A 24,675-nucleotide genomic window follows, 5' to 3' on the forward strand; every position below is an offset into this window, starting at 1 on the left:
CAGTTCAACCTATATACACCAAACTTTCCAGTCTCGTACCCAACTATATTATGAAGACATTTACAGAGGGATTTGTAAATATATTATTCCTAGCCTGAATTATATAACATTATATCCCCAAAAACATAGCGAAAATCGACTTTCTAAGGCTATTGACAGTCTTTTCTGATTTACAGGAAAACAAAAGTAGATATCCATAAATCCCTCTGTATTTTTTTTCCCATCTAATATGCCAACAAAATGGAAAAGGATTTTTTAACCTGGCTTTATCCCATGATCAGACATGGTCTTTTAAACATTATGCAAATTAGTGCATATTTAATGAGATAACGCCTAATTTGCATATTGAAACATCAAAATACAAAAAACTTGTAATACATTTTTTTCTCATCTAAACATGACTAATCAACTGAGAAAGTTTCATGGTGATACCTTTTATTTAAGATTTTTACCCTATTCACCTGTAGTGTCTCGCCTTAAGTTTAAAGATGGAATTTGTTTGCCCAGTCCAAACTGGTTAACCATGGGTAGACCACAAAAAAAGTTGAAAATATTTCAAAGTCCAAACTGGTTAACCATGGGTGAAAAGAAAAAAAGTGGAACATTTTTCTAATTCAAAACTGGTTAACCATGGGTTAGCTTTTCTTTTAGGTTGACCATGGGTCTTAGATCCGTAGGCTGCGCACCATTGACTCAAGCCTCGGAGGGGGTGTTTAAGGCTGGTTATGGGCTTAAGGGTGGACCGGTGCTTAAGTCTGGTTATTTCTGGTGCTTGGGGTGCATCGGCAGCCTGCCTGAAAGTTGGAGGTGCCCCCACCGTCCCGGTGCTGCCTCTGGCCAGGAAGGCTGGCGCCAGCTTGGTCTTGTACAACTCATACTTACCTGGCAGGGGCGATACAATGATCAAGAAGGTTGTTTGCCCAGGGCGAGGCTCGGCCATTGCACAGCCGTGTCGTGCTGACCCCTGCGAATTCCTCAAATGTAGGAATCTCGACTGCACAATTTCTGGTGGTGGGGGACTGCGTTCGCGCTCTCCCCTGAGGTGATGGTTTAATGACAGACTAAAGCGCCGGCTTTGACTCGGAGGGCTGAAAGGCACGGCGATGATCTCCAGCAAGGGCTATTTGAAATGTGCGGAGGCTGCAATTGGAGGAATATTGAGGACTAATTGGAATGTGGGGAGGCTGCAAATGAAGGCATATTGAAATTGCAATCTTTGGCAAGTTGTATGTCGTCTGAAATATGGATTCCTAAACTGGAAACGCCTCGTACGTTTGTTATGGAACGCTACTTAAGTTTAAAGATGGAATTTGTTTGCCCAGTCCAAACTGGTTAACCATGGGTAGACCACAAAAAAAGTTGAAAATATTTCAAAGTCCAAACTGGTTAACCATGGGTGAAAAAAAAAAAAGAAAAAAAGTGGAACATTTTTCTAATTCCAAACTGGTTAACCATGGGTTAGCTTTTCTTTTTGGTTGACCATGGGTCTTAGATCCGTAGGCTGCGCACCATTGACTCAAGCCTCAGAGGGGGTGTTTAAGGCTGGTTATGGGCTTAAGGGTGGACCGGTGCTTAAGTCTGGTTATTTCTGGTGCTTGGGGTGCATCGGCAGCCTGCCTGAGAGTTGGAGGTGCCCCCACCGTCCCGGTGCTGCCTCTGGCCAGGAAGGCTGGCGCCAGCTTGGTCTTCTACAACTCATACTTACCTGGCAGGGGCGATACAATGATCAAGAAGGTTGTTTGCCCAGGGCGAGGCTCGGCCATTGCACAGCCGTGTCGTGCTGACCCCTGCGAATTCCTCAAATGTAGGAATCTCGACTGCACAATATCTGGTGGTGGGGGACTGCGTTCGCGCTCTCCCCTGAGGTGATGGTTTAATGACAGACTAAAGCGCCGGCTTTGACTCGGAGGGCTGAAAGGCACGGCGATGATCTCCAGCAAGGGCTATTTGAAATGTGCGGAGGCTGCAATTGGAGGAATATTGAGGACTAATTGGAATGTGGGGAGGCTGCAAATGAAGGCATATTGAAATTGCAATCTTTGGCAAGTTGTATGTCGTCTGAAATATGGATTCCTAAACTGGAAACGCCTCGTACGTTTGTTATGGAACGCTACTTAAGGCGAGACACGGCAGGCAAAAACATCGTTTTTTCAGCAGTGGTCAATTTTGAGATTTTGAGCTAGTTCACTCCCTAAACATGTAATCTTTCATACTAGCATAAAGAAAATATCCTAATTATCCATTAATGTGTATATTTATTCACATTTTGTCTGTTCGCGGCGTCAGCATTCTCATAGGTTTCCAGGAAAGTTAGCATTCTAACGTAACGTGCTGTGTGTCGGCTTTCTGATTCCTTTCATGTTTGGTACCGTTGGAAAGCGCTATAGCTCTCACACAACGTTATCTAATCCAAATAAGGACATTTCCTTTCCAGCAGTAACCAATGATGTTAGCAAAAACGGGGGTTTAAACCTAAGGACGCAATTTCATTGGTTTGCGGTGGTTTCTGATAACGTGATTCGCTCAGACGCATCACGTGGTATGGCTTGACACTTCCTGAATCTTTAAATGCGATTTTCTCAAAATGAGTTTTTGGTCATACTCCAAGGATCATAACTCCACTTCAGTTCAACCTATATACACCAAACTTTCCAGTCTCGTACCCAACTATATTATGAAGACATTTACAGAGGGATTTGTAAATATATTATTCCTAGCCTGAATTATATAACATTATATCCCCAAAAACATAGCGAAAATCGACTTTCTAAGGCTATTGACAGTCTTTTCTGATTTACAGGAAAACAAAAGTAGATATCCATAAATCCCTCTGTATTTTTTTTCCCATCTAATATGCCAACAAAATGGAAAAGGATTTTTTAACCTGGCTTTATCCCATGATCAGACATGGTCTTTTAAACATTATGCAAATTAGCGCATATTTAATGAGATAACGCCTAATTTGCATATTGAAACATCAAAATACAAAAAACTTGTAATACATTTTTTTCTCATCTAAACATGACTAATCAACTGAGAAAGTTTCATGGTGATACCTTTTATTTAAGATTTTTACCCTATTCACCTGTAGTGTCTCGCCTTAAGTTTAAAGATGGAATTTGTTTGCCCAGTCCAAACTGGTTAACCATGGGTAGACCACAAAAAAAGTTGAAAATATTTCAAAGTCCAAACTGGTTAACCATGGGTGAAAAGAAAAAAAGTGGAACATTTTTCTAATTCAAAACTGGTTAACCATGGGTTAGCTTTTCTTTTAGGTTGACCATGGGTCTTAGATCCGTAGGCTGCGCACCATTGACTCAAGCCTCGGAGGGGGTGTTTAAGGCTGGTTATGGGCTTAAGGGTGGACCGGTGCTTAAGTCTGGTTATTTCTGGTGCTTGGGGTGCATCGGCAGCCTGCCTGAAAGTTGGAGGTGCCCCCACCGTCCCGGTGCTGCCTCTGGCCAGGAAGGCTGGCGCCAGCTTGGTCTTGTACAACTCATACTTACCTGGCAGGGGCGATACAATGATCAAGAAGGTTGTTTGCCCAGGGCGAGGCTCGGCCATTGCACAGCCGTGTCGTGCTGACCCCTGCGAATTCCTCAAATGTAGGAATCTCGACTGCACAATTTCTGGTGGTGGGGGACTGCGTTCGCGCTCTCCCCTGAGGTGATGGTTTAATGACAGACTAAAGCGCCGGCTTTGACTCGGAGGGCTGAAAGGCACGGCGATGATCTCCAGCAAGGGCTATTTGAAATGTGCGGAGGCTGCAATTGGAGGAATATTGAGGACTAATTGGAATGTGGGGAGGCTGCAAATGAAGGCATATTGAAATTGCAATCTTTGGCAAGTTGTATGTCGTCTGAAATATGGATTCCTAAACTGGAAACGCCTCGTACGTTTGTTATGGAACGCTACTTAAGTTTAAAGATGGAATTTGTTTGCCCAGTCCAAACTGGTTAACCATGGGTAGACCACAAAAAAAGTTGAAAATATTTCAAAGTCCAAACTGGTTAACCATGGGTGAAAAAAAAAAAAGAAAAAAAGTGGAACATTTTTCTAATTCCAAACTGGTTAACCATGGGTTAGCTTTTCTTTTTGGTTGACCATGGGTCTTAGATCCGTAGGCTGCGCACCATTGACTCAAGCCTCAGAGGGGGTGTTTAAGGCTGGTTATGGGCTTAAGGGTGGACCGGTGCTTAAGTCTGGTTATTTCTGGTGCTTGGGGTGCATCGGCAGCCTGCCTGAGAGTTGGAGGTGCCCCCACCGTCCCGGTGCTGCCTCTGGCCAGGAAGGCTGGCGCCAGCTTGGTCTTCTACAACTCATACTTACCTGGCAGGGGCGATACAATGATCAAGAAGGTTGTTTGCCCAGGGCGAGGCTCGGCCATTGCACAGCCGTGTCGTGCTGACCCCTGCGAATTCCTCAAATGTAGGAATCTCGACTGCACAATATCTGGTGGTGGGGGACTGCGTTCGCGCTCTCCCCTGAGGTGATGGTTTAATGACAGACTAAAGCGCCGGCTTTGACTCGGAGGGCTGAAAGGCACGGCGATGATCTCCAGCAAGGGCTATTTGAAATGTGCGGAGGCTGCAATTGGAGGAATATTGAGGACTAATTGGAATGTGGGGAGGCTGCAAATGAAGGCATATTGAAATTGCAATCTTTGGCAAGTTGTATGTCGTCTGAAATATGGATTCCTAAACTGGAAACGCCTCGTACGTTTGTTATGGAACGCTACTTAAGGCGAGACACGGCAGGCAAAAACATCGTTTTTTCAGCAGTGGTCAATTTTGAGATTTTGAGCTAGTTCACTCCCTAAACATGTAATCTTTCATACTAGCATAAAGAAAATATCCTAATTATCCATTAATGTGTATATTTATTCACATTTTGTCTGTTCGCGGCGTCAGCATTCTCATAGGTTTCCAGGAAAGTTAGCATTCTAACGTAACGTGCTGTGTGTCGGCTTTCTGATTCCTTTCATGTTTGGTACCGTTGGAAAGCGCTATAGCTCTCACACAACGTTATCTAATCCAAATAAGGACATTTCCTTTCCAGCAGTAACCAATGATGTTAGCAAAAACGGGGGTTTAAACCTAAGGACGCAATTTCATTGGTTTGCGGTGGTTTCTGATAACGTGATTCGCTCAGACGCATCACGTGGTATGGCTTGACACTTCCTGAATCTTTAAATGCGATTTTCTCAAAATGAGTTTTTGGTCATACTCCAAGGATCATAACTCCACTTCAGTTCAACCTATATACACCAAACTTTCCAGTCTCGTACCCAACTATATTATGAAGACATTTACAGAGGGATTTGTAAATATATTATTCCTAGCCTGAATTATATAACATTATATCCCCAAAAACATAGCGAAAATCGACTTTCTAAGGCTATTGACAGTCTTTTCTGATTTACAGGAAAACAAAAGTAGATATCCATAAATCCCTCTGTATTTTTTTTCCCATCTAATATGCCAACAAAATGGAAAAGGATTTTTTAACCTGGCTTTATCCCATGATCAGACATGGTCTTTTAAACATTATGCAAATTAGCGCATATTTAATGAGATAACGCCTAATTTGCATATTGAAACATCAAAATACAAAAAACTTGTAATACATTTTTTTCTCATCTAAACATGACTAATCAACTGAGAAAGTTTCATGGTGATACCTTTTATTTAAGATTTTTACCCTATTCACCTGTAGTGTCTCGCCTTAAGTTTAAAGATGGAATTTGTTTGCCCAGTCCAAACTGGTTAACCATGGGTAGACCACAAAAAAAGTTGAAAATATTTCAAAGTCCAAACTGGTTAACCATGGGTGAAAAGAAAAAAAGTGGAACATTTTTCTAATTCAAAACTGGTTAACCATGGGTTAGCTTTTCTTTTAGGTTGACCATGGGTCTTAGATCCGTAGGCTGCGCACCATTGACTCAAGCCTCGGAGGGGGTGTTTAAGGCTGGTTATGGGCTTAAGGGTGGACCGGTGCTTAAGTCTGGTTATTTCTGGTGCTTGGGGTGCATCGGCAGCCTGCCTGAAAGTTGGAGGTGCCCCCACCGTCCCGGTGCTGCCTCTGGCCAGGAAGGCTGGCGCCAGCTTGGTCTTGTACAACTCATACTTACCTGGCAGGGGCGATACAATGATCAAGAAGGTTGTTTGCCCAGGGCGAGGCTCGGCCATTGCACAGCCGTGTCGTGCTGACCCCTGCGAATTCCTCAAATGTAGGAATCTCGACTGCACAATTTCTGGTGGTGGGGGACTGCGTTCGCGCTCTCCCCTGAGGTGATGGTTTAATGACAGACTAAAGCGCCGGCTTTGACTCGGAGGGCTGAAAGGCACGGCGATGATCTCCAGCAAGGGCTATTTGAAATGTGCGGAGGCTGCAATTGGAGGAATATTGAGGACTAATTGGAATGTGGGGAGGCTGCAAATGAAGGCATATTGAAATTGCAATCTTTGGCAAGTTGTATGTCGTCTGAAATATGGATTCCTAAACTGGAAACGCCTCGTACGTTTGTTATGGAACGCTACTTAAGTTTAAAGATGGAATTTGTTTGCCCAGTCCAAACTGGTTAACCATGGGTAGACCACAAAAAAAGTTGAAAATATTTCAAAGTCCAAACTGGTTAACCATGGGTGAAAAAAAAAAAAGAAAAAAAGTGGAACATTTTTCTAATTCCAAACTGGTTAACCATGGGTTAGCTTTTCTTTTTGGTTGACCATGGGTCTTAGATCCGTAGGCTGCGCACCATTGACTCAAGCCTCAGAGGGGGTGTTTAAGGCTGGTTATGGGCTTAAGGGTGGACCGGTGCTTAAGTCTGGTTATTTCTGGTGCTTGGGGTGCATCGGCAGCCTGCCTGAGAGTTGGAGGTGCCCCCACCGTCCCGGTGCTGCCTCTGGCCAGGAAGGCTGGCGCCAGCTTGGTCTTCTACAACTCATACTTACCTGGCAGGGGCGATACAATGATCAAGAAGGTTGTTTGCCCAGGGCGAGGCTCGGCCATTGCACAGCCGTGTCGTGCTGACCCCTGCGAATTCCTCAAATGTAGGAATCTCGACTGCACAATATCTGGTGGTGGGGGACTGCGTTCGCGCTCTCCCCTGAGGTGATGGTTTAATGACAGACTAAAGCGCCGGCTTTGACTCGGAGGGCTGAAAGGCACGGCGATGATCTCCAGCAAGGGCTATTTGAAATGTGCGGAGGCTGCAATGGGAGGAATATTGAGGACTAATTGGAATGTGGGGAGGCTGCAAATGAAGGCATATTGAAATTGCAATCTTTGGCAAGTTGTATGTCGTCTGAAATATGGATTCCTAAACTGGAAACGCCTCGTACGTTTGTTATGGAACGCTACTTAAGGCGAGACACGGCAGGCAAAAACATCGTTTTTTCAGCAGTGGTCAATTTTGAGATTTTGAGCTAGTTCACTCCCTAAACATGTAATCTTTCATACTAGCATAAAGAAAATATCCTAATTATACATTAATGTGTATATTTATTCACATTTTGTCTGTTCGCGGCGTCAGCATTCTCATAGGTTTCCAGGAAAGTTAGCATTCTAACGTAACGTGCTGTGTGTCGGCTTTCTGATTCCTTTCATGTTTGGTACCGTTGGAAAGCGCTATAGCTCTCACACAACGTTATCTAATCCAAATAAGGACATTTCCTTTCCAGCAGTAACCAATGATGTTAGCAAAAACGGGGGTTTAAACCTAAGGACGCAATTTCATTGGTTTGCGGTGGTTTCTGATAACGTGATTCGCTCAGACGCATCACGTGGTATGGCTTGACACTTCCTGAATCTTTAAATGCGATTTTCTCAAAATGAGTTTTTGGTCATACTCCAAGGATCATAACTCCACTTCAGTTCAACCTATATACACCAAACTTTCCAGTCTCGTACCCAACTATATTATGAAGACATTTACAGAGGGATTTGTAAATATATTATTCCTAGCCTGAATTAAATAACATTATATCCCCAAAAACATAGCGAAAATCGACTTTCTAAGGCTATTGACAGTCTTTTCTGATTTACAGGAAAACAAAAGTAGATATCCATAAATCCCTCTGTATTTTTTTTCCCATCTAATATGCCAACAAAATGGAAAAGGATTTTTTAACCTGGCTTTATCCCATGATCAGACATGGTCTTTTAAACATTATGCAAATTAGCGCATATTTAATGAGATAACGCCTAATTTGCATATTGAAACATCAAAATACAAAAAACTTGTAATACATTTTTTTCTCATCTAAACATGACTAATCAACTGAGAAAGTTTCATGGTGATACCTCTTATTTAAGATTTTTACCCTATTCACCTGTAGTGTCTCGCCTTAAGTTTAAAGATGGAATTTGTTTGCCCAGTCCAAACTGGTTAACCATGGGTAGACCACAAAAAAAGTTGAAAATATTTCAAAGTCCAAACTGGTTAACCATGGGTGAAAAGAAAAAAAGTGGAACATTTTTCTAATTCAAAACTGGTTAACCATGGGTTAGCTTTTCTTTTAGGTTGACCATGGGTCTTAGATCCGTAGGCTGCGCACCATTGACTCAAGCCTCGGAGGGGGTGTTTAAGGCTGGTTATGGGCTTAAGGGTGGACCGGTGCTTAAGTCTGGTTATTTCTGGTGCTTGGGGTGCATCGGCAGCCTGCCTGAAAGTTGGAGGTGCCCCCACCGTCCCGGTGCTGCCTCTGGCCAGGAAGGCTGGCGCCAGCTTGGTCTTGTACAACTCATACTTACCTGGCAGGGGCGATACAATGATCAAGAAGGTTGTTTGCCCAGGGCGAGGCTCGGCCATTGCACAGCCGTGTCGTGCTGACCCCTGCGAATTCCTCAAATGTAGGAATCTCGACTGCACAATTTCTGGTGGTGGGGGACTGCGTTCGCGCTCTCCCCTGAGGTGATGGTTTAATGACAGACTAATGCGCCGGCTTTGACTCGGAGGGCTGAAAGGCACGGCGATGATCTCCAGCAAGGGCTATTTGAAATGTGCGGAGGCTGCAATTGGAGGAATATTGAGGACTAATTGGAATGTGGGGAGGCTGCAAATGAAGGCATATTGAAATTGCAATCTTTGGCAAGTTGTATGTCGTCTGAAATATGGATTCCTAAACTGGAAACGCCTCGTACGTTTGTTATGGAACGCTACTTAAGTTTAAAGATGGAATTTGTTTGCCCAGTCCAAACTGGTTAACCATGGGTAGACCACAAAAAAAGTTGAAAATATTTCAAAGTCCAAACTGGTTAACCATGGGTGAAAAAAAAAAAAGAAAAAAAGTGGAACATTTTTCTAATTCCAAACTGGTTAACCATGGGTTAGCTTTTCTTTTTGGTTGACCATGGGTCTTAGATCCTTAGGCTGCGCACCATTGACTCAAGCCTCAGAGGGGGTGTTTAAGGCTGGTTATGGGCTTAAGGGTGGACCGGTGCTTAAGTCTGGTTATTTCTGGTGCTTGGGGTGCATCGGCAGCCTGCCTGAGAGTTGGAGGTGCCCCCACCGTCCCGGTGCTGCCTCTGGCCAGGAAGGCTGGCGCCAGCTTGGTCTTCTACAACTCATACTTACCTGGCAGGGGCGATACAATGATCAAGAAGGTTGTTTGCCCAGGGCGAGGCTCGGCCATTGCACAGCCGTGTCGTGCTGACCCCTGCGAATTCCTCAAATGTAGGAATCTCGACTGCACAATATCTGGTGGTGGGGGACTGCGTTCGCCCTCTCCCCTGAGGTGATGGTTTAATGACAGACTAAAGCGCCGGCTTTGACTCGGAGGGCTGAAAGGCACGGCGATGATCTCCAGCAAGGGCTATTTGAAATGTGCGGAGGCTGCAATTGGAGGAATATTGAGGACTAATTGGAATGTGGGGAGGCTGCAAATGAAGGCATATTGAAATTGCAATCTTTGGCAAGTTGTATGTCGTCTGAAATATGGATTCCTAAACTGGAAACGCCTCGTACGTTTGTTATGGAACGCTACTTAAGGCGAGACACGGCAGGCAAAAACATCGTTTTTTCAGCAGTGGTCAATTTTGAGATTTTGAGCTAGTTCACTCCCTAAACATGTAATCTTTCATACTAGCATAAAGAAAATATCCTAATTATACATTAATGTGTATATTTATTCACATTTTGTCTGTTCGCGGCGTCAGCATTCTCATAGGTTTCCAGGAAAGTTAGCATTCTAACGTAACGTGCTGTGTGTCGGCTTTCTGATTCCTTTCATGTTTGGTACCGTTGGAAAGCGCTATAGCTCTCACACAACGTTATCTAATCCAAATAAGGACATTTCCTTTCCAGCAGTAACCAATGATGTTAGCAAAAACGGGGGTTTAAACCTAAGGACGCAATTTCATTGGTTTGCGGTGGTTTCTGATAACGTGATTCGCTCAGACGCATCACGTGGTATGGCTTGACACTTCCTGAATCTTTAAATGCGATTTTCTCAAAATGAGTTTTTGGTCATACTCCAAGGATCATAACTCCACTTCAGTTCAACCTATATACACCAAACTTTCCAGTCTCGTACCCAACTATATTATGAAGACATTTACAGAGGGATTTGTAAATATATTATTCCTAGCCTGAATTATATAACATTATATCCCCAAAAACATAGCGAAAATCGACTTTCTAAGGCTATTGACAGTCTTTTCTGATTTACAGGAAAACAAAAGTAGATATCCATAAATCCCTCTGTATTTTTTTTCCCATCTAATATGCCAACAAAATGGAAAAGGATTTTTTAACCTGGCTTTATCCCATGATCAGACATGGTCTTTTAAACATTATGCAAATTAGCGCATATTTAATGAGATAACGCCTAATTTGCATATTGAAACATCAAAATACAAAAAACTTGTAATACATTTTTTTCTCATCTAAACATGACTAATCAACTGAGAAAGTTTCATGGTGATACCTTTTATTTAAGATTTTTACCCTATTCACCTGTAGTGTCTCGCCTTAAGTTTAAAGATGGAATTTGTTTGCCCAGTCCAAACTGGTTAACCATGGGTAGACCACAAAAAAAGTTGAAAATATTTCAAAGTCCAAACTGGTTAACCATGGGTGAAAAGAAAACAAGTGGAACATTTTTCTAATTCAAAACTGGTTAACCATGGGTTAGCTTTTCTTTTAGGTTGACCATGGGTCTTAGATCCGTAGGCTGCGCACCATTGACTCAAGCCTCGGAGGGGGTGTTTAAGGCTGGTTATGGGCTTAAGGGTGGACCGGTGCTTAAGTCTGGTTATTTCTGGTGCTTGGGGTGCATCGGCAGCCTGCCTGAAAGTTGGAGGTGCCCCCACCGTCCCGGTGCTGCCTCTGGCCAGGAAGGCTGGCGCCAGCTTGGTCTTGTACAACTCATACTTACCTGGCAGGGGCGATACAATGATCAAGAAGGTTGTTTGCCCAGGGCGAGGCTCGGCCATTGCACAGCCGTGTCGTGCTGACCCCTGCGAATTCCTCAAATGTAGGAATCTCGACTGCACAATTTCTGGTGGTGGGGGACTGCGTTCGCGCTCTCCCCTGAGGTGATGGTTTAATGACAGACTAAAGCGCCGGCTTTGACTCGGAGGGCTGAAAGGCACGGCGATGATCTCCAGCAAGGGCTATTTGAAATGTGCGGAGGCTGCAATTGGAGGAATATTGAGGACTAATTGGAATGTGGGGAGGCTGCAAATGAAGGCATATTGAAATTGCAATCTTTGGCAAGTTGTATGTCGTCTGAAATATGGATTCCTAAACTGGAAACGCCTCGTACGTTTGTTATGGAACGCTACTTAAGGCGAGACACGGCAGGCAAAAACATCGTTTTTTCAGCAGTGGTCAATTTTGAGATTTTGAGCTAGTTCACTCCCTAAACATGTAATCTTTCATACTAGCATAAAGAAAATATCCTAATTATACATTAATGTGTATATTTATTCACATTTTGTCTGTTCGCGGCGTCAGCATTCTCATAGGTTTCCAGGAAAGTTAGCATTCTAACGTAACGTGCTGTGTGTCGGCTTTCTGATTCCTTTCATGTTTGGTACCGTTGGAAAGCGCTATAGCTCTCACACAACGTTATCTAATCCAAATAAGGACATTTCCTTTCCAGCAGTAACCAATGATGTTAGCAAAAACGGGGGTTTAAACCTAAGGACGCAATTTCATTGGTTTGCGGTGGTTTCTGATAACGTGATTCGCTCAGACGCATCACGTGGTATGGCTTGACACTTCCTGAATCTTTAAATGCGATTTTCTCAAAATGAGTTTTTGGTCATACTCCAAGGATCATAACTCCACTTCAGTTCAACCTATATACACCAAACTTTCCAGTCTCGTACCCAACTATATTATGAAGACATTTACAGAGGGATTTGTAAATATATTATTCCTAGCCTGAATTATATAACATTATATCCCCAAAAACATAGCGAAAATCGACTTTCTAAGGCTATTGACAGTCTTTTCTGATTTACAGAAAAACAAAAGTAGATATCCATAAATCCCTCTGTATTTTTTTTCCCATCTAATATGCCAACAAAATGGAAAAGGATTTTTTAACCTGGCTTTATCCCATGATCAGACATGGTCTTTTAAACATTATGCAAATTAGTGCATATTTAATGAGATAACGCCTAATTTGCATATTGAAACATCAAAATACAAAAAACTTGTAATACATTTTTTTCTCATCTAAACATGACTAATCAACTGAGAAAGTTTCATGGTGATACCTTTTATTTAAGATTTTTACCCTATTCACCTGTAGTGTCTCGCCTTAAGTTTAAAGATGGAATTTGTTTGCCCAGTCCAAACTGGTTAACCATGGGTAGACCACAAAAAAAGTTGAAAATATTTCAAAGTCCAAACTGGTTAACCATGGGTGAAAAGAAAAAAAGTGGAACATTTTTCTAATTCAAAACTGGTTAACCATGGGTTAGCTTTTCTTTTAGGTTGACCATGGGTCTTAGATCCGTAGGCTGCGCACCATTGACTCAAGCCTCGGAGGGGGTGTTTAAGGCTGGTTATGGGCTTAAGGGTGGACCGGTGCTTAAGTCTGGTTATTTCTGGTGCTTGGGGTGCATCGGCAGCCTGCCTGAAAGTTGGAGGTGCCCCCACCGTCCCGGTGCTGCCTCTGGCCAGGAAGGCTGGCGCCAGCTTGGTCTTGTACAACTCATACTTACCTGGCAGGGGCGATACAATGATCAAGAAGGTTGTTTGCCCAGGGCGAGGCTCGGCCATTGCACAGCCGTGTCGTGCTGACCCCTGCGAATTCCTCAAATGTAGGAATCTCGACTGCACAATTTCTGGTGGTGGGGGACTGCGTTCGCGCTCTCCCCTGAGGTGATGGTTTAATGACAGACTAAAGCGCCGGCTTTGACTCGGAGGGCTGAAAGGCACGGCGATGATCTCCAGCAAGGGCTATTTGAAATGTGCGGAGGCTGCAATTGGAGGAATATTGAGGACTAATTGGAATGTGGGGAGGCTGCAAATGAAGGCATATTGAAATTGCAATCTTTGGCAAGTTGTATGTCGTCTGAAATATGGATTCCTAAACTGGAAACGCCTCGTACGTTTGTTATGGAACGCTACTTAAGTTTAAAGATGGAATTTGTTTGCCCAGTCCAAACTGGTTAACCATGGGTAGACCACAAAAAAAGTTGAAAATATTTCAAAGTCCAAACTGGTTAACCATGGGTGAAAAAAAAAAAAGAAAAAAAGTGGAACATTTTTCTAATTCCAAACTGGTTAACCATGGGTTAGCTTTTCTTTTTGGTTGACCATGGGTCTTAGATCCGTAGGCTGCGCACCATTGACTCAAGCCTCAGAGGGGGTGTTTAAGGCTGGTTATGGGCTTAAGGGTGGACCGGTGCTTAAGTCTGGTTATTTCTGGTGCTTGGGGTGCATCGGCAGCCTGCCTGAGAGTTGGAGGTGCCCCCACCGTCCCGGTGCTGCCTCTGGCCAGGAAGGCTGGCGCCAGCTTGGTCTTCTACAACTCATACTTACCTGGCAGGGGCGATACAATGATCAAGAAGGTTGTTTGCCCAGGGCGAGGCTCGGCCATTGCACAGCCGTGTCGTGCTGACCCCTGCGAATTCCTCAAATGTAGGAATCTCGACTGCACAATATCTGGTGGTGGGGGACTGCGTTCGCGCTCTCCCCTGAGGTGATGGTTTAATGACAGACTAAAGCGCCGGCTTTGACTCGGAGGGCTGAAAGGCACGGCGATGATCTCCAGCAAGGGCTATTTGAAATGTGCGGAGGCTGCAATTGGAGGAATATTGAGGACTAATTGGAATGTGGGGAGGCTGCAAATGAAGGCATATTGAAATTGCAATCTTTGGCAAGTTGTATGTCGTCTGAAATATGGATTCCTAAACTGGAAACGCCTCGTACGTTTGTTATGGAACGCTACTTAAGGCGAGACACGGCAGGCAAAAACATCGTTTTTTCAGCAGTGGTCAATTTTGAGATTTTGAGCTAGTTCACTCCCTAAACATGTAATCTTTCATACTAGCATAAAGAAAATATCCTAATTATACATTAATGTGTATATTTATTCACATTTTGTCTGTTCGCGGCGTCAGCATTCTCATAGGTTTCCAGGAAAGTTAGCATTCTAACGTAACGTGCTGTGTGTCGGCTTTCTGATTCCTTTCATGTTTGGTACCGTTGGAAAGCGCTATAGCTCTCACACAACGTTATCTAATCCAAATAAGGACATTTCCTTTCCAGCAGTAACCAATGATGTTAGCAAAAACGGGGGTTTAAACCTAAGGACGCAATTTCATTGGTTTGCGGTGGTTTCTGATAACGTGATTCGCTCAGACGCATCACGTGGTATGGCTTGACACTTCCTGAATCTTTAAATGCGATTTTCTCAAAATGAGTTTTTGGTCATACTCCAAGGATCATAACTCCACTTCAGTTCAACCTATATACACCAAACTTTCCAGTCTCGTACCCAACTATATTATGAAGACATTTACAGAGGGATTTGTAAATATATTATTCCTAGCCTGAATTATATAACATTATATCCCCAAAAACATAGCGAAAATCGACTTTCTAAGGCTATTGACAGTCTTTTCTGATTTACAGGAAAACAAAAGTAGATATCCATAAATCCCTCTGTATTTTTTTTCCCATCTAATATGCCAACAAAATGGAAAAGGATTTTTTAACCTGGCTTTATCCCATGATCAGACATGGTCTTTTAAACATTATGCAAATTAGCGCATATTTAATGAGATAACGCCTAATTTGCATATTGAAACATCAAAATACAAAAAACTTGTAATACATTTTTTTCTCATCTAAACATGACTAATCAACTGAGAAAGTTTCATGGTGATACCTTTTATTTAAGATTTTTACCCTATTCACCTGTAGTGTCTCGCCTTAAGTTTAAAGATGGAATTTGTTTGCCCAGTCCAAACTGGTTAACCATGGGTAGACCACAAAAAAAGTTGAAAATATTTCAAAGTCCAAACTGGTTAACCATGGGTGAAAAGAAAACAAGTGGAACATTTTTCTAATTCAAAACTGGTTAACCATGGGTTAGCTTTTCTTTTAGGTTGACCATGGGTCTTAGATCCGTAGGCTGCGCACCATTGACTCAAGCCTCGGAGGGGGTGTTTAAGGCTGGTTATGGGCTTAAGGGTGGACCGGTGCTTAAGTCTGGTTATTTCTGGTGCTTGGGGTGCATCGGCAGCCTGCCTGAAAGTTGGAGGTGCCCCCACCGTCCCGGTGCTGCCTCTGGCCAGGAAGGCTGGCGCCAGCTTGGTCTTGTACAACTCATACTTACCTGGCAGGGGCGATACAATGATCAAGAAGGTTGTTTGCCCAGGGCGAGGCTCGGCCATTGCACAGCCGTGTCGTGCTGACCCCTGCGAATTCCTCAAATGTAGGAATCTCGACTGCACAATTTCTGGTGGTGGGGGACTGCGTTCGCGCTCTCCCCTGAGGTGATGGTTTAATGACAGACTAAAGCGCCGGCTTTGACTCGGAGGGCTGAAAGGCACGGCGATGATCTCCAGCAAGGGCTATTTGAAATGTGCGGAGGCTGCAATTGGAGGAATATTGAGGACTAATTGGAATGTGGGGAGGCTGCAAATGAAGGCATATTGAAATTGCAATCTTTGGCAAGTTGTATGTCGTCTGAAATATGGATTCCTAAACTGGAAACGCCTCGTACGTTTGTTATGGAACGCTACTTAAGGCGAGACACGGCAGGCAAAAACATCGTTTTTTCAGCAGTGGTCAATTTTGAGATTTTGAGCTAGTTCACTCCCTAAACATGTAATCTTTCATACTAGCATAAAGAAAATATCCTAATTATACATTAATGTGTATATTTATTCACATTTTGTCTGTTCGCGGCGTCAGCATTCTCATAGGTTTCCAGGAAAGTTAGCATTCTAACGTAACGTGCTGTGTGTCGGCTTTCTGATTCCTTTCATGTTTGGTACCGTTGGAAAGCGCTATAGCTCTCACACAACGTTATCTAATCCAAATAAGGACATTTCCTTTCCAGCAGTAACCAATGATGTTAGCAAAAACGGGGGTTTAAACCTAAGGACGCAATTTCATTGGTTTGCGGTGGTTTCTGATAACGTGATTCGCTCAGACGCATCACGTGGTATGGCTTGACACTTCCTGAATCTTTAAATGCGATTTTCTCAAAATGAGTTTTTGGTCATACTCCAAGGATCATAACTCCACTTCAGTTCAACCTATATACACCAAACTTTCCAGTCTCGTACCCAACTATATTATGAAGACATTTACAGAGGGATTTGTAAATATATTATTCCTAGCCTGAATTATATAACATTATATCCCCAAAAACATAGCGAAAATCGACTTTCTAAGGCTATTGACAGTCTTTTCTGATTTACAGAAAAACAAAAGTAGATATCCATAAATCCCTCTGTATTTTTTTTCCCATCTAATATGCCAACAAAATGGAAAAGGATTTTTTAACCTGGCTTTATCCCATGATCAGACATGGTCTTTTAAACATTATGCAAATTAGTGCATATTTAATGAGATAACGCCTAATTTGCATATTGAAACATCAAAATACAAAAAACTTGTAATACATTTTTTTCTCATCTAAACATGACTAATCAACTGAGAAAGTTTCATGGTGATACCTTTTATTTAAGATTTTTACCCTATTCACCTGTAGTGTCTCGCCTTAAGTTTAAAGATGGAATTTGTTTGCCCAGTCCAAACTGGTTAACCATGGGTAGACCACAAAAAAAGTTGAAAATATTTCAAAGTCCAAACTGGTTAACCATGGGTGAAAAGAAAAAAAGTGGAACATTTTTCTAATTCAAAACTGGTTAACCATGGGTTAGCTTTTCTTTTAGGTTGACCATGGGTCTTAGATCCGTAGGCTGCGCACCATTGACTCAAGCCTCGGAGGGGGTGTTTAAGGCTGGTTATGGGCTTAAGGGTGGACCGGTGCTTAAGTCTGGTTATTTCTGGTGCTTGGGGTGCATCGGCAGCCTGCCTGAAAGTTGGAGGTGCCCCCACCGTCCCGGTGCTGCCTCTGGCCAGGAAGGCTGGCGCCAGCTTGGTCTTGTACAACTCATACTTACCTGGCAGGGGCGATACAATGATCAAGAAGGTTGTTTGCCCAGGGCGAGGCTCGGCCATTGCACAGCCGTGTCGTGCTGACCCCTGCGAATTCCTCAAATGTAGGAATCTCGACTGCACAATTTCTGGTGGTGGGGGACTGCGTTCGCGCTCTCCCCTGAGGTGATGGTTTAATGACAGACTAAAGCGCCGGCTTTGACTCGGAGGGCTGAAAGGCACGGCGATGATCTCCAGCAAGGGCTATTTGAAATGTGCGGAGGCTGCAATTGGAGGAATATTGAGGACTAATTGGAATGTGGGGAGGCTGCAAATGAAGGCATATTGAAATTGCAATCTTTGGCAAGTTGTATGTCGTCTGAAATATGGATTCCTAAACTGGAAACGCCTCGTACGTTTGTTATGGAACGCTACTTAAGGCGAGACACGGCAGGCAAAAACATCGTTTTTTCAGCAGTGGTCAATTTTGAGATTTTGAGCTAGTTCACTCCCTAAACATGTAATCTTTCATACTAGCATAAAGAAAATATCCTAATTATACATTAATGTGTATATTTATTCACATTTTGTCTGTTCGCGGCGTCAGCATTCTCATAGGTTTCCAGGAAAGTTAGCATTCTAACGTAACGTGCTGTGTGTCGGCTTTCTGATTCCTTTCATGTTTGGTACCGTTGGAAAGCGCTATAGCTCTCACACAACGTTATCTAATCCAAATAAGGACATTTCCTTTCCAGCAGTAACCAATGATGTTAGCAAAAACGGGGGTTTAAACCTAAGGACGCAATTTCATTGGTTTGCGGTGGTTTCTGATAACGTGATTCGCTCAGACGTGGTATGGCTTGACACTTCCTGAATCTTTAAATGCGATTTTCTCAAAATGAGTTTTTGGTCATACTCCAAGGATCATAACTCCACTTCAGTTCAACCTATATACACCAAACTTTCCAGTCTCGTACCCAACTATATTATGAAGACATTTACAGAGGGATTTGTAAATATATTATTCCTAGCCTGAATTATATAACATTATATCCCCAAAAACATAGCGAAAATCGACTTTCTAAGGCTATTGACAGTCTTTTCTGATTTACAGAAAAACAAAAGTAGATATCCATAAATCCCTCTGTATTTTTTTTCCCATCTAATATGCCAACAAAATGGAAAAGGATTTTTTAACCTGGCTTTATCCCATGATCAGACATGGTCTTTTAAACATTATGCAAATGAGTGCATATTTAATGAGATAACGCCTAATTTGCATATTGAAACATCAAAATACAAAAAACTTGTAATACATTTTTTTCTCATCTAAACATGACTAATCAACTGAGAAAGTTTCATGGTGATACCTTTTATTTAAGATTTTTACCCTATTCACCTGTAGTGTCTCGCCTTAAGTTTAAAGATGGAATTTGTTTGCCCAGTCCAAACTGGTTAACCATGGGTAGACCACAAAAAAAGTTGAAAATATTTCAAAGTCCAAACTGGTTAACCATGGGTGAAAAGAAAAAAAGTGGAACATTTTTCTAATTCAAAACTGGTTAACCATGGGTTAGCTTTTCTTTTAGGTTGACCATGGGTCTTAGATCCGTAGGCTGCGCACCATTGACTCAAGCCTCGGAGGGGGTGTTTAAGGCTGGTTATGGGCTTAAGGGTGGACCGGTGCTTAAGTCTGGTTATTTCTGGTGCTTGGGGTGCATCGGCAGCCTGCCTGAAAGTTGGAGGTGCCCCCACCGTCCCGGTGCTGCCTCTGGCCAGGAAGGCTGGCGCCAGCTTGGTCTTGTACAACTCATACTTACCTGGCAGGGGCGATACAATGATCAAGAAGGTTGTTTGCCCAGGGCGAGGCTCGGCCATTGCACAGCCGTGTCGTGCTGACCCCTGCGAATTCCTCAAATGTAGGAATCTCGACTGCACAATTTCTGGTGGTGGGGGACTGCGTTCGCGCTCTCCCCTGAGGTGATGGTTTAATGACAGACTAAAGCGCCGGCTTTGACTCGGAGGGCTGAAAGGCACGGCGATGATCTCCAGCAAGGGCTATTTGAAATGTGCGGAGGCTGCAATTGGAGGAATATTGAGGACTAATTGGAATGTGGGGAGGCTGCAAATGAAGGCATATTGAAATTGCAATCTTTGGCAAGTTGTATGTCGTCTGAAATATGGATTCCTAAACTGGAAACGCCTCGTACGTTTGTTATGGAACGCTACTTAAGTTTAAAGATGGAATTTGTTTGCCCAGTCCAAACTGGTTAACCATGGGTAGACCACAAAAAAAGTTGAAAATATTTCAAAGTCCAAACTGGTTAACCATGGGTGAAAAAAAAAAAAGAAAAAAAGTGGAACATTTTTCTAATTCCAAACTGGTTAACCATGGGTTAGCTTTTCTTTTTGGTTGACCATGGGTCTTAGATCCGTAGGCTGCGCACCATTGACTCAAGCCTCAGAGGGGGTGTTTAAGGCTGGTTATGGGCTTAAGGGTGGACCGGTGCTTAAGTCTGGTTATTTCTGGTGCTTGGGGTGCATCGGCAGCCTGCCTGAGAGTTGGAGGTGCCCCCACCGTCCCGGTGCTGCCTCTGGCCAGGAAGGCTGGCGCCAGCTTGGTCTTCTACAACTCATACTTACCTGGCAGGGGCGATACAATGATCAAGAAGGTTGTTTGCCCAGGGCGAGGCTCGGCCATTGCACAGCCGTGTCGTGCTGACCCCTGCGAATTCCTCAAATGTAGGAATCTCGACTGCACAATATCTGGTGGTGGGGGACTGCGTTCGCGCTCTCCCCTGAGGTGATGGTTTAATGACAGACTAAAGCGCCGGCTTTGACTCGGAGGGCTGAAAGGCACGGCGATGATCTCCAGCAAGGGCTATTTGAAATGTGCGGAGGCTGCAATTGGAGGAATATTGAGGACTAATTGGAATGTGGGGAGGCTGCAAATGAAGGCATATTGAAATTGCAATCTTTGGCAAGTTGTATGTCGTCTGAAATATGGATTCCTAAACTGGAAACGCCTCGTACGTTTGTTATGGAACGCTACTTAAGGCGAGACACGGCAGGCAAAAACATCGTTTTTTCAGCAGTGGTCAATTTTGAGATTTTGAGCTAGTTCACTCCCTAAACATGTAATCTTTCATACTAGCATAAAGAAAATATCCTAATTATACATTAATGTGTATATTTATTCACATTTTGTCTGTTCGCGGCGTCAGCATTCTCATAGGTTTCCAGGAAAGTTAGCATTCTAACGTAACGTGCTGTGTGTCGGCTTTCTGATTCCTTTCATGTTTGGTACCGTTGGAAAGCGCTATAGCTCTCACACAACGTTATCTAATCCAAATAAGGACATTTCCTTTCCAGCAGTAACCAATGATGTTAGCAAAAACGGGGGTTTAAACCTAAGGACGCAATTTCATTGGTTTGCGGTGGTTTCTGATAACGTGATTCGCTCAGACGCATCACGTGGTATGGCTTGACACTTCCTGAATCTTTAAATGCGATTTTCTCAAAATGAGTTTTTGGTCATACTCCAAGGATCATAACTCCACTTCAGTTCAACCTATATACACCAAACTTTCCAGTCTCGTACCCAACTATATTATGAAGACATTTACAGAGGGATTTGTAAATATATTATTCCTAGCCTGAATTATATAACATTATATCCCCAAAAACATAGCGAAAATCGACTTTCTAAGGCTATTGACAGTCTTTTCTGATTTACAGGAAAACAAAAGTAGATATCCATAAATCCCTCTGTATTTTTTTTCCCATCTAATATGCCAACAAAATGGAAAAGGATTTTTTAACCTGGCTTTATCCCATGATCAGACATGGTCTTTTAAACATTATGCAAATTAGCGCATATTTAATGAGATAACGCCTAATTTGCATATTGAAACATCAAAATACAAAAAACTTGTAATACATTTTTTTCTCATCTAAACATGACTAATCAACTGAGAAAGTTTCATGGTGATACCTTTTATTTAAGATTTTTACCCTATTCACCTGTAGTGTCTCGCCTTAAGTTTAAAGATGGAATTTGTTTGCCCAGTCCAAACTGGTTAACCATGGGTAGACCACAAAAAAAGTTGAAAATATTTCAAAGTCCAAACTGGTTAACCATGGGTGAAAAGAAAACAAGTGGAACATTTTTCTAATTCAAAACTGGTTAACCATGGGTTAGCTTTTCTTTTAGGTTGACCATGGGTCTTAGATCCGTAGGCTGCGCACCATTGACTCAAGCCTCGGAGGGGGTGTTTAAGGCTGGTTATGGGCTTAAGGGTGGACCGGTGCTTAAGTCTGGTTATTTCTGGTGCTTGGGGTGCATCGGCAGCCTGCCTGAAAGTTGGAGGTGCCCCCACCGTCCCGGTGCTGCCTCTGGCCAGGAAGGCTGGCGCCAGCTTGGTCTTGTACAACTCATACTTACCTGGCAGGGGCGATACAATGATCAAGAAGGTTGTTTGCCCAGGGCGAGGCTCGGCCATTGCACAGCCGTGTCGTGCTGACCCCTGCGAATTCCTCAAATGTAGGAATCTCGACTGCACAATTTCTGGTGGTGGGGGACTGCGTTCGCGCTCTCCCCTGAGGTGATGGTTTAATGACAGACTAAAGCGCCGGCTTTGACTCGGAGGGCTGAAAGGCACGGCGATGATCTCCAGCAAGGGCTATTTGAAATGTGCGGAGGCTGCAATTGGAGGAATATTGAGGACTAATTGGAATGTGGGGAGGCTGCAAATGAAGGCATATTGAAATTGCAATCTTTGGCAAGTTGTATGTCGTCTGAAATATGGATTCCTAAACTGGAAACGCCTCGTACGTTTGTTATGGAACGCTACTTAAGGCGAGACACGGCAGGCAAAAACATCGTTTTTTCAGCAGTGGTCAATTTTGAGATTTTGAGCTAGTTCACTCCCTAAACATGTAATCTTTCATACTAGCATAAAGAAAATATCCTAATTATACATTAATGTGTATATTTATTCACATTTTGTCTGTTCGCGGCGTCAGCATTCTCATAGGTTTCCAGGAAAGTTAGCATTCTAACGTAACGTGCTGTGTGTCGGCTTTCTGATTCCTTTCATGTTTGGTACCGTTGGAAAGCGCTATAGCTCTCACACAACGTTATCTAATCCAAATAAGGACATTTCCTTTCCAGCAGTAACCAATGATGTTAGCAAAAACGGGGGTTTAAACCTAAGGACGCAATTTCATTGGTTTGCGGTGGTTTCTGATAACGTGATTCGCTCAGACGCATCACGTGGTATGGCTTGACACTTCCTGAATCTTTAAATGCGATTTTCTCAAAATGAGTTTTTGGTCATACTCCAAGGATCATAACTCCACTTCAGTTCAACCTATATACACCAAACTTTCCAGTCTCGTACCCAACTATATTATGAAGACATTTACAGAGGGATTTGTAAATATATTATTCCTAGCCTGAATTATATAACATTATATCCCCAAAAACATAGCGAAAATCGACTTTCTAAGGCTATTGACAGTCTTTTCTGATTTACAGGAAAACAAAAGTAGATATCCATAAATCCCTCTGTATTTTTTTTCCCATCTAATATGCCAACAAAATGGAAAAGGATTTTTTAACCTGGCTTTATCCCATGATCAGACATGGTCTTTTAAACATTATGCAAATTAGCGCATATTTAATGAGATAACGCCTAATTTGCATATTGAAACATCAAAATACAAAAAACTTGTAATACATTTTTTTCTCATCTAAACATGACTAATCAACTGAGAAAGTTTCATGGTGATACCTTTTATTTAAGATTTTTACCCTATTCACCTGTAGTGTCTCGCCTTAAGTTTAAAGATGGAATTTGTTTGCCCAGTCCAAACTGGTTAACCATGGGTAGACCACAAAAAAAGTTGAAAATATTTCAAAGTCCAAACTGGTTAACCATGGGTGAAAAGAAAACAAGTGGAACATTTTTCTAATTCAAAACTGGTTAACCATGGGTTAGCTTTTCTTTTAGGTTGACCATGGGTCTTAGATCCGTAGGCTGCGCACCATTGACTCAAGCCTCGGAGGGGGTGTTTAAGGCTGGTTATGGGCTTAAGGGTGGACCGGTGCTTAAGTCTGGTTATTTCTGGTGCTTGGGGTGCATCGGCAGCCTGCCTGAAAGTTGGAGGTGCCCCCACCGTCCCGGTGCTGCCTCTGGCCAGGAAGGCTGGCGCCAGCTTGGTCTTGTACAACTCATACTTACCTGGCAGGGGCGATACAATGATCAAGAAGGTTGTTTGCCCAGGGCGAGGCTCGGCCATTGCACAGCCGTGTCGTGCTGACCCCTGCGAATTCCTCAAATGTAGGAATCTCGACTGCACAATTTCTGGTGGTGGGGGACTGCGTTCGCGCTCTCCCCTGAGGTGATGGTTTAATGACAGACTAAAGCGCCGGCTTTGACTCGGAGGGCTGAAAGGCACGGCGATGATCTCCAGCAAGGGCTATTTGAAATGTGCGGAGGCTGCAATTGGAGGAATATTGAGGACTAATTGGAATGTGGGGAGGCTGCAAATGAAGGCATATTGAAATTGCAATCTTTGGCAAGTTGTATGTCGTCTGAAATATGGATTCCTAAACTGGAAACGCCTCGTACGTTTGTTATGGAACGCTACTTAAGTTTAAAGATGGAATTTGTTTGCCCAGTCCAAACTGGTTAACCATGGGTAGACCACAAAAAAAGTTGAAAATATTTCAAAGTCCAAACTGGTTAACCATGGGTGAAAAAAAAAAAAGAAAAAAAGTGGAACATTTTTCTAATTCCAAACTGGTTAACCATGGGTTAGCTTTTCTTTTTGGTTGACCATGGGTCTTAGATCCGTAGGCTGCGCACCATTGACTCAAGCCTCAGAGGGGGTGTTTAAGGCTGGTTATGGGCTTAAGGGTGGACCGGTGCTTAAGTCTGGTTATTTCTGGTGCTTGGGGTGCATCGGCAGCCTGCCTGAGAGTTGGAGGTGCCCCCACCGTCCCGGTGCTGCCTCTGGCCAGGAAGGCTGGCGCCAGCTTGGTCTTCTACAACTCATACTTACCTGGCAGGGGCGATACAATGATCAAGAAG

This window comes from Sprattus sprattus, assembly GCF_963457725.1.
Source record: "Sprattus sprattus genome assembly, chromosome: 21".
In the NCBI taxonomy this organism is placed as follows: domain Eukaryota; kingdom Metazoa; phylum Chordata; class Actinopteri; order Clupeiformes; family Clupeidae; genus Sprattus; species Sprattus sprattus.